Source organism: Idiotropiscis lumnitzeri, chromosome 14 (assembly GCF_059441095.1).
Source record: "Idiotropiscis lumnitzeri isolate Australia: NSW breed Sydney's pygmy pipehorse chromosome 14, RoL_Ilum_1.0, whole genome shotgun sequence".
In the NCBI taxonomy this organism is placed as follows: domain Eukaryota; kingdom Metazoa; phylum Chordata; class Actinopteri; order Syngnathiformes; family Syngnathidae; genus Idiotropiscis; species Idiotropiscis lumnitzeri.
Window position 1 is genome coordinate 4,740,101 of NC_142404.1, and position 11,345 is coordinate 4,751,445.

The following is an 11,345-nucleotide window of genomic DNA, read 5'->3' on the forward strand; positions in this document are numbered from 1 at the left end:
TGACCGCTGGGATAGACTCCTGCACGCCCTCGACTCTCGTGAGGATAAGTGGCTTGGATGATGGATGGATAGAAGGATGAAAAATTTCAAAATAATCATGTATCCTGGAGTGCTTAATGAAACGCAACAATACTTTGAAATAACGTACTAAAATATTTTGTCACATGTTTTAAATATGCTTACGGTGTAGAACAGTGGTTCTCAACCTTTTTTCAGTGATGCACCCCCTGTGAAATATTTTTTCAGCCAAGTACCCTTTAACCAGTGCAAAGCATTTGGGGTTAAAAAAAAAAAGGAAAAAAAAGACTTAAAACATGCCACCAGTGTCTAATTTATTCAACTTTTCAAACTTATATTGGGCAACAAAAAAGATAATCAACAAAAACTGTCCTCTTTTGGATCATAGAAGACATATGTAACTTGAGGGCATAAATCCAAATCCAATAGAATTCAACTTTATTTAAGACATAATCTTCAAAATACAACCAGAATTTTGCTGACTCTGATTTGGCCTTCTTTTTGACTTGTGCCTGAGTTTTTTTTTTCAAGAGTCTTACGCTTCAAATACAACTCCATTGTTTGCGTCTTTAAGTGATTGAAAGGTAACAAGAGATGGCATGTGGCAAGTTGAGTCGAACTATTCTAGTATGGGGGAGAATCTGGGTTTTTAAAATAACGAAATTGAACGACCTACTAAATCGAAAATGTGTTTTATGAACTTCTATTTTCCTGAGACATTTAATTATGCGTCCATTATCTGTGCCGCTTCTCCCCACAAGGGTCGCAAGGGTGCTGGAGCCTATCCCAGCTGTCTTCAGGCAGTACGCGGAGGACACCCTTAACTGGTTGCCAGCCAATCGCAGGGCACACATTGACGAACGTTCATCCGCGCTCACACTCATACCTAGGGGGCAATTTAGCGTGTCCAATCAACCTGCCATGCATGTTTTTGGAATGTGGGAGGAAACCGGAGTACCCACGCAGGCACGGGGAGAACATGCAAACTCCACACAGGAAGGCTGGAGCCGGAATCAAACCCAGCACCTCTACACTGTGAGGCCATCGTGCTAACCAGTCGTCCACCATGCCGCCCCCCTCTTCTTGAAATCAAAAATGGTTGTTTTCATTTCCTCGCCCACAGAGCGAATCCTGATGACTTCATTTTTTTCCTGGATTCTGACTGCCTAACAATATGTTCCCTTGAGAGTTTGCCATGTATGCTATTTGCCGGAGGCCACTGAATCTGGTGATAGAGCAAGAGTGTGTGATTAACTGAAACAAAAATTCTCCATGTTTATTTAACATTTTTCTTGCAGATTTTGTGTATACGTGAGCTGTTTGTGCACACACCAACTAACACATAAAAGGCATGGTATGCCATTTCCCTGCACGACTGGAAGGCATGCTAAAGCCAATTTGTAACAATGCGTGGGAAGCCAGCCGAGAGGACCTTCACCCTGTTTTCTCACTGACAGTGATTACGAACAACGGAAATGCTAATGGCTGTTTTGATAGTGATGGGCATGGGATAAAGCATTTGTTTTACTATGTAATCCATGTCTGGCCTTTAGTGGCCAATGTGTATTGACTTTGAATTATTAGAGGATATTGCTGCCTCGACAAAAGGGCCACCAAAGCCCAAATGCTTCCAACAAAGCACCTTAGTTACTGTGGTAAGGTTGAGACAGTCGTAATTAGGAAAAAGATCGAATTGCACCCTGACTAGTAATCTTGGCACTATGACAACTTCTTGTTGGGCTGAGCTGCTATCTGCGCTGCTCAGGGTGTTATTCCATCTTGCGAATCTATTTTGAAATTGGTAAATAAAGGGACATTGCGTTATTTTATCAGAGGTGGGAGTCACATAGGTGGAAGTCAAAAGTAAATCTTAAGTCCTAACTTTCAAGTCTCAAACAAGTCCCAAGTCATTGTGAAAAAGTCGAGTCGTCTCAAAATTTTAATATTAAAAGTCAAGTCATTGCTTGGTTCAAGCAAGTCGTAAGTTAAGTCATAAAATCTTGCTCGGTCACACCATATGTTGGAGTGATCATGAAAAGAAAATCACAGTACATTAGCTCTAAAAATAAAATGAAAATTTTGATCCATCCACATCCCTAAGAATGGAATAAAAAACTACACTTAAATAATTTAGAAGAATGCATTTTTTGGGATGGCACTCTGTTAATGTGCTGCTAAAAACTGAAATATGCTGAATGTGGGTACAAACGTATATAATCCTCAGATTTAAAAATTACATATGTTGGTTCAAATCTAATTAGTGTGTGCACATTCTAGGCTGTCACTTTTTGAAGTTGAGTGACAATGACGTACATTAGTTTAGACACGCTCAGAATTGGTGATGAACCGGTCCGTCAGTCCATCACAGATTTTTTTGACGAGTGATGATAGAAGAGAGAAAAAAAACGGACCAAGCATTAATTGAAGTGGGCTTTCGTCTGTCAGTGTAATCGTCAGTAACCGGGTCAATACTGACGGCCCTCTCAGTCAGTCACTGATGGACGCCCGTTTTGGTGATAAGTGACAGAAACGCATCTCTTGTGTTTATTCACGGGGGTTTCTTAAAGAGGACTGCATTGACTATAAATGTGTCAGGGTGAGTGCTTCTATTTTCAAAATGATCTCTGCAGTGACTGTAAAGGTCGGTGTGATTGGCTAAGTAGGTCGAACCACAAGAAGTCACTTCCCTTTGATATGACAACACAAAGCGACAATGTATGTAGCACAGATATGCCTAATCAGTGACACACCTCTGAGCTGTTAAACACATAAAACACCCAGTCGCAATAATTGCTTTGGTGCCCCATCTGTCGCAGTGTCTCTCTGTGTCGCATATAGTACACCCCCCCCCCTTTTTTTTGTGCCACTGGTCATTCATGTTATGAGGAAGTACCTGACCATGCGCCAAGTAGCATTGATGGAAAATTGTTGCCCCCTCCATCATTTAATTTCATTTGCCCATGCTTGCTCTATTGTTTGTCTGCTAAATGTTGATGCATGGTGGACAGCTATAAAGACAGAAAGTGAAACAATGAGGTGGAAGGATGAAGGCGCTGGCTGAGAAAACAGGCTGAATACAAGTCCAAAGAAATGTCAGGACCTGGTTGGAAGCCTTTTGTGTTTATTTTGTGAAATGTTGCTGGCTTGATATTTCTTTGCTATGTGGTTTGTCTGATTATTTTAAACACCTGGGAAATGTTTCGACAATGGTCATTAAATATGTATTTGTTGATTAAGAAATGAGTATGATTTACAATGCTGAACTGGCTCCAGAGAGCAGAACAAAATATATAATGAAAATGATCATCATCAGATCTAATTTTTTTTTTAATCACACCATTATCCAAGCCACTTATCGTCATAAGGGTCGCAGGCATGCTGCAACCAATCTCCCAGCGTCTTCGGATAGAGTAGGCTGTGTACAACCTGAACTGGTTGCCAGCCAATTGCAAGGCACGCAAAGACGAACAACCACGCAATCTCACAATCGTAGGGACAGATTAGAGTGTCCAATTAACATGCAGGTTTTTGGAATTTCGGAAAGAACCGGAGTACCCAGAGAAAACCCACATAAGCACGGAGAAAAGCAGGGAGAACATGCAAACTCCACTCAGGAATGCCAATCAGCCCACAACCCCTGCACTGTGAGGCCAACATTAGAAACATTTTCGCAGTTGAGCTGAATTGAATTTAAAAGGGTTCAACAACAACTCAGTGCAATAAATTCAATCAGAATCTAAATTGTTGTTTATTTAAGTTTTTACGGTGTAAAGATAACATTTTGTGTTATGATTAGCGAATTAAATAAAATAATAATTCCAATATTTCTTGTGACTTGCCTTGCGACTTTGCTTGAACCAAATAATGACTTGACTCGACTTGATTGAAATTTGGTGACTCGACTTGACTTGCATAATTTTTTTTTCTCTCCACAATAACTTGATTGAGACTTCAAGGCTTCGACGCAAGCGCTGCAAAAAATGCAAACCCGAGTACCACCCACCAGCTAATGGCTTTCAAAACCTCACTGTCAAACTTGAAAAAGCATTTTGAGGCAAGATGAAAGTTTGCTATAATCAAATAGGGGGAGAACATGTGAGACTTGAAATTCAACATAAGCCAGATGTTGTCTGGGTTTATATTAGTGCTACCTGTAGTACTTCTAAGTATTTTTTATGACCTTTTAGGACCTTTCTATGTGAAGATTACATTGGAGTAGTTGGGCTTTCCCCCACATTACAAAAACCTATTTAGTATTTTACATGAATCATGTCGGCTTTATCAAACCTCAACTTCCTGTTTTCTCAGCTACAAATTAAAGAACAATTGCCCCCCCCCAACCTCCTGAAGAATATATTGCCAACATTTCCTCATTGAGAAACAACATTAAAATGTGTCTCTTTTCCCACAATGTTAACTTATGTAAAATGTGTCATCTTCCGAAACAGAAATTAGAAAAAAAAATCTTGAGATATCTGAAGTATTTGGGAAACTGACAACTTTTGACTTTTTGCAGCATTTGCTCTGTTGGCTTGGTTGCTGCAGCAGTCAGAATGAGATGTCTTCAAGACAGCAACAATGGAGAATGGCAAAGTTCTCCTATATCAAAAGCAGGGTTGTCCAAACTCCAGCCCGTGGGCCATTTATGGCCTCAGTACATGTCTTTGGGTCAGTTGAAAATTAGGAAGAGGATCACTAGCATGCTAATTAAACTGCATTTTTCATAACGTAGTCACTTAAGAAGTTCATGTATGTGCCTCTTTTATCAATACTGCGAGCACTCTTCCTCATTCCATGGATTATTACCCATGTGAATTCCCATCCAGCTGCAGTATCCTCAGCGCAATAGTGGGTCCTCCATCAAGCCACAGAGTAACGAAAGCAGAAGGAATTGCAATAACAAAATTAAAGTGCAATAACAAGAAGACCTTGTTTTCCTTGGCTTGCCCGTTTCCTTCTCCATTTCAAAACAAAGAGGTTCAGCCTGAGCAACTCCCCTCCCTCTGTTTCCCATTGCTTTCTGTTACGACAATGTAATTTAGGTGTGTGGGTGTGGGGCTGCATGTAAAGTGAAAAAGGAGTGGTCAGGATTTTCTAGCTCAGGGGTCAGATCTGTTCAACCCCACTTCCCTGCAGGAATTGCATCACCCAAAGGCCCAAAACATTCATGCGGGACCAAGCTGACGAAGGGAACCAAAAAGAGGGACATTGCTTAGCGGAAGGGTGGCTGGCAATTAAGGACTTAGATAACTGTCTGAAATGTGGGGATTTAGTTTGATAATGGAAACAAAGGGTGTGTGTGTTTGGGGGTCGAGAAAATACATCCGTTGTCCATGGATATAGATGTGAGAAATGCCAAAGAAAAAGTCAGAGAGGACAGTGATCGAACTAGTAGATTAAAGAGACATGACAATTTCAGTTCTTATCCACTACCTATGTCGTTAGAACAAGCTGTCTGGTTATAAATGTTTTCAAGTATTCAATTTCCTGTTTGCTACATTTATTTACATGTTGCATGTAATTAGCTCACCGTTGTTCTTAATCTGTCAGTAATTCATGACGTGCCATTTGTTAACTCTCACCTATGTGAGAAATTTCAGAAATAAATTGCTGAATAATGCAGCAATTCACATTTCTTGTAATAATAATAAACAGATATACAAAACTGACAATTTAAGAAATGAAACGGAAGTGCAAGTATAAGATTGTTTCACTGCTTTGCGACCTCCAAAATGACCAATTATTATTTTCCCATTAGCCCATTTGAATCACATTTTCGACTCTGATAGATAAATTAAGCTTAATTTTTTTTAAGTACACTGCAGAAACCGTATCTCACTGAGCGCCGAATGCTTGTGTTTGTTAAAATTATTTTGTGTGTATCTTTTAATATAACTAATATCAATTATCGTATAAGTACTGTATTAGTGATAGAAAGTTATTTAGCAGTGTTATTTTTATACGGTGACACGTGTGAACAAATTGCGAAGTTTGTAGACTATTATAGCCAGTTTCAGTAAGCTTTATGTTTCATGTTTATATAATTTGAAAGGCTTGTGTTGCAATAAATTTCCAAATATAACATTTATAGTTACTATGCTGTCATTTATTTGCATCGTAATATGCTCAGACTCTAGCTAAGCTGTCATTAATTGATGCATTTGTTTTTTTTTTTCATTTGTTTCTCCTGGTTTTTACTCAATATGACAGTGCTATCCAATAAAGCACTTCAAGCTTGGACGCTACTTCCTGACTCCCGTATTCATTTTGAATGGAGTTTGGCTCGCTGTTGACATGTTGACTCACACACACAAGAGTAACAGTACAGTGAAAAGACCAGGACACAGCTGGTCCAAACAACACTACAGCTGCACATAAGGTAAGGACAAAAGAGGATGGAGGACAAACCCGTACCCACAACTTCAGATCATGATGCAGCATCAGATGTGGACCCACAGCATACATGCTAATCATGATCTTCAAGACGATCAGTCAGGCATGCTGCTCACCAGGCCAGACTAGTCCCCTTAGACCTGATACGGTTCAGAAAAGAACGCAAACAATTAACTGCAGACATACAACAGATGTTTTATTGTTTTGTCATGAGAGAACATCACAGGGATTACCTGCGCTTCCTTTGGTTTCAGGACAACAACGCTCCACGTCTTCGGGAAAAGACCTTCTCCAGCAGTAGCCTTCGGTTTGAGAAGGGCAGTTATCAAGGGCGAACAAATACAGGTTTTAGACGCTAGATGAGCCACAGAACAGGAATTCTCACTGCAAACAGAGGAACAAGCAATGAGCTTCCTAAGGAGAATGCAAGCACCTCTCACAAGGTCAAATTTGAGACTTTATAAGATCTCATAAAAAGTCACAGTCTTTTACATCAGAAAACTGCGCTAAAAATGTCCAAGACCTCACATTTTGTGGCGAGGATGATTCAATTTCTAAGCACAGTAAATTAGTGTATTCAAACAACTTAGGTCTGGCTTGTTATGTGTTGCCCTCAAGGGCTTGTGGCAAGTGGCTCATGTTGTTTTACTTTGAGTACTGAGTTCATAAATGCAACATTCAGTGCGTGCTCACGATTGGTGATTGACAAGGAGGTAGTTCTTGTGTTCGTTGTCTACCACGGCTATACAAAAACTGTATTTAGTTTTTTAATAAACCTGAGTTCGCTGACTAATGCTGCCATAATCCAGTGTAGGCGCAACAACATGTACCGTACCACAACAGGACATGCGTGTGCCGTACCATCAGATGCACACGGTAGCCTGTGCATGCTAACCACAGCAGGCTTCCAGAAACAACTGTCCTTATGTCAGAAATCAGAATGCCTTTTATTGTGATTATACTCAATGTACGAGATTGGAGATGAAATCAGGCATCAGCCTGCTTCCTCTTTTAGATGCTCATTTATGACTGCTCTACTGCTATAAAACCGAGGTTTACATCATATTTAGTAATTTTGTGAAAAAAGCCGGACTTTCAGACTCTGTTGCTTAGACTAACATGGGCCTAACTCAATAACAGTACCCAATATGCTTCTGTTTTACATCACAGTTGACCCGGATTACTACGATTGCGTTGCAAACAGGCATACAGCCAGCGCGAGAAATGGAAGGCGAGGCATTTTCGAGAGAAAAACAACGGCAGTTGGTTAAATATATTCCGTATTTTCGTGGCCAAAAGACGCACTGTATCAAAGGGCGCAGCAGCGTCAGTTGAGAGTGTTATTAATGTATTTATCACTTACACTTGGCGCGCCGCACTATAAGGCGCATATTGGCTTGTGCAGGCAAACTCACGCAGGCTAACTTGCACATAGAGCAAATCGTCTTTATCAATGGCTGCTCCTCAAATGCTTTAAGAGCACTCATGACAACACAGCTAGTCATCAACGTCAGAGGAGGGATCTCACTCCTTAGAGTCACAGTTTTAAATCAAAACCCAAACTATCACTGAACAGCATACAAGTGAACAATGAAACAAAGAAATAAAATTAACACAAAACATCCCTAATGCCATTCATATCCCCAAAAGAAATAAAAATAACCCAAAAAGATTATAGCAATGGATTCTGGGAGCCAATCAGCCTCAGCCATTCAGAGGGCTGATTAGAGAGATGTGAGTGGTGTGCTTTGGGCAGTGTTTTTTTTTTTTTTTTTGCAGTCTGTTGTCTAAACCTGTGATGTTTCTTGCTCGCAATAAAATGAATGATAAGACAGACTACAACATCGTGGACAGCTATCCTTTTTCACCTGCACCTTCACCAAAAAACTTATTCACTCAATATATTTTTCACAGCCAATTCGAAGGAAAGTTGTGACGGTTCGGTGAACCGTGTGGAGGGAAAACAGGACCCAAAAGCAACTGGGGAGAGGTGAAGAGGTTTTATTGGTAAGGGAAATGGAGAAGCAGCGGGATCTGGAACCGGTGAAGGGGATCTGGAGGAGGAGCGCGGCGCGGCGGAGCGAGGCTCGGCGGCCCGGTGGCGAGACAGAGGGAGCTGGGCGCGGGAGGCAGGCAGGTGAGGATCGGCGGACCGGTGGCGAGGCAGCGGGAGCTGGGTGCGGGAGGCAGGCAGGGGGCGAGGCAGCGGGAGCGGCGAGCGGGAGGCAGGTAGGCGCTGTAGCGGAGACAGCGCAGGCGAGGTGATCGGCGTAGCGGGGAAGACGCAGACGAGGTGGCGGGAAGCGGCAGGCAGGCAGGATCGAAGCGGCCGGGGAGCAGGCGGCGATCAGGAACTCGGCGGTGGGCAGCGAGGGCACGGACTCTGACGGGAGCTGGGCGGCTGGAGGGAGAACACGAAAACACAGAGGTCAAGCACGATCGAGCGTCGAGGCAACCAGGCGAGAGCGAGGTGCGCGAAGACATGAGCCAAAGTACCACGGTTGGTCACGGGATAATCCGGCGTCTGGCTCTTGGCAGCGCTGAGCTTTGACCCCGCGGTGATTGCTGTTGATGTGCTGCAGGTGCGCAGGAGCCAACGCCTGCGAAAGCCGGGGGCGTGCCTGGCTGTTGATGACGGCAGCCGCCGGCGTCCTGAAAGACATTAAAAACCCTCACTCCGCCAGGCCCCCCAAACCCGAACCACCACAGAAAGTAGTCTTGAACTTTGCCCAGCAGGATGTGCTAACATGTTCTCATAAGGTGGCCTGGACTGAGAGAATTACACATGTTAAGATCTCTAGGTCTCAATATATACACGAGGTGCGTCACTTTACAAGATGCCTTGTTTGTCTTGAGGAATATTTTGGACTTTAAAATCCGCCCTATAATTGTGTAAATAACGCAGACGATTGTCAACTAATCTTGGAAGCCATAGTTATGATTCAAGGGATATTTGTGCTACGCGAGATGACTACAGAAACAACCAAATGGAATGCTCCACTTCCACAGGCGAAATGCAGTGCACAGGAACCTTGCAAAGACTCACTTAAAGATCTACAGTGCACGCATCCTTTTCAACTTTTTTCGGTAGTATTCTTTACTACGCTATTGCGCAGAAACCGCCATACTTAATGGGAGACCATACTGGTCCGTGTCACATGAGCAGGAAATGATACGTGACATGAGAGTCAAATGCGCGGGTTCATATACAGAGAAGAGACATGTACACATGTTGTGCTGGAATGGCGCCGCTGAATTTCCATAGCAACCAGCGGCTACATTGAGAAACGCTGCTGGTAATCATAATCTTAAAAAAAAAAAAAAAAATTCTATAGAGGAGGCATAACATTTGCTGACAGACATCTCTTTTTCTATTCTTCAAATAGCACTCTGAGTTGAGCATGGTGCTTCTTTAAGGATAAATATTAAATAATGAAATGAAAATAACAAGGCTTTAAAAACTTTTCAGTGACAGTGTGAGAGTTGAGGATCCACTAAGTGAGGCACCAAAACCAACATCTATTCAACACCGTCATACCACATTCTAATAGGTCTCAGACATGCAAGGAGGGAATGTTGATGACTGAAAAATAAAGCGTGCTGGTGGGAAAGGATGGGATTGATGTTGGGAAAAGGAGACCATTTAGAAATGGGCACGAAGATAAGACGTGAGAGGAAGGAAATTAGAATATGAGATGTGTGTGGGTGAGAGGAGGAGATAAAATGTCTGAAATCAACTCAGCTTGAGTAAACAGTATTTTGTAAAAAGATAGATTGACGGATAAATCGCTGGATAGATAACATGACGGGGGCTCCAACAGGCCTGGGAAAAAGCAAGCTTGCTCATGTGTGTGTTTAGTTTCAGCTTGAAACCCCTTTGTGCTTTTGTTGATCCCACACCGATAATGTCTGCCCAGACAGGAAGCAGCACAATGCCAGGCAGGCCCGAAGGAAAGGCTGAATCAGATCAACTCAGACGCAAACACATGTTCCCTGGCTCAGACATAAACAAATGCATCCACATTATTATTTACAACATACCTTAAATCAGTCATAGATTTGATGAAACTTTAGCAATTGCAACATGCCCTCACACTCACCTAGATGCACTCGGATTTTTTTTCCAACAGATGCACGTAATATTACAGTGGCGTTTCGGTTAACGTATTCAATTTATTCTATAACTCCTTTCATGTACAGAAACGTTCTCTAACCAAAGTAATGTTTCACACTAAAATACAGTAAAAGACAATGCAGTTATGTTTACCTTTTTTTTATATTATAAATCAGTGTGTGGTTAAATACGATAAAATGTAAAAATAAGTGAAAACACACTTCAATATGGAGAAAGTGCTCGCTAGTCACAATGCAATTTTCTCTCTTCCAATCCTGTCTGCTCAATTCGCTCGGTGTGATTAATGCTTGCTAGTAGTGACCGGCGCCTCCTCTTTTGAGTCTGATAGCTTGCCGTCGCTAGCTAGCCGCTCCTTTTTCCACAAAGGAAAGACTTCTTTGCCGCCCACCTGCATCTCGTGGGGCTGAAAGCTTTCTTATCACATTGCATGGGAATATTCTCATCAATTCCAGGGCATTGAATTGATCACAACTGGACTGTTCTGCTGTGTTTTGATGTTACCAGGATTGGGAGGTTGAATTTAAAAATGTATTCCGATACAGCTAATTGTTATCAGTTAAAAAAATGTAGTTAATGATGCAATCCATAATATTAAAGTAATGTAACATGAATATGTTTAATTACTTTTGGATTACACCAATACCAAATGTGTTTTAAAAAATTCAAACGGATAACACATTTGCAATTTCATTCTTGAAAATGTCAGAACAATAAATCCATTAAATACTCAGTTAATGTGTATTAATTTGAGAAACCGTTCATTGCGACATGGATATTTTATTGTTTAATACAACATGTA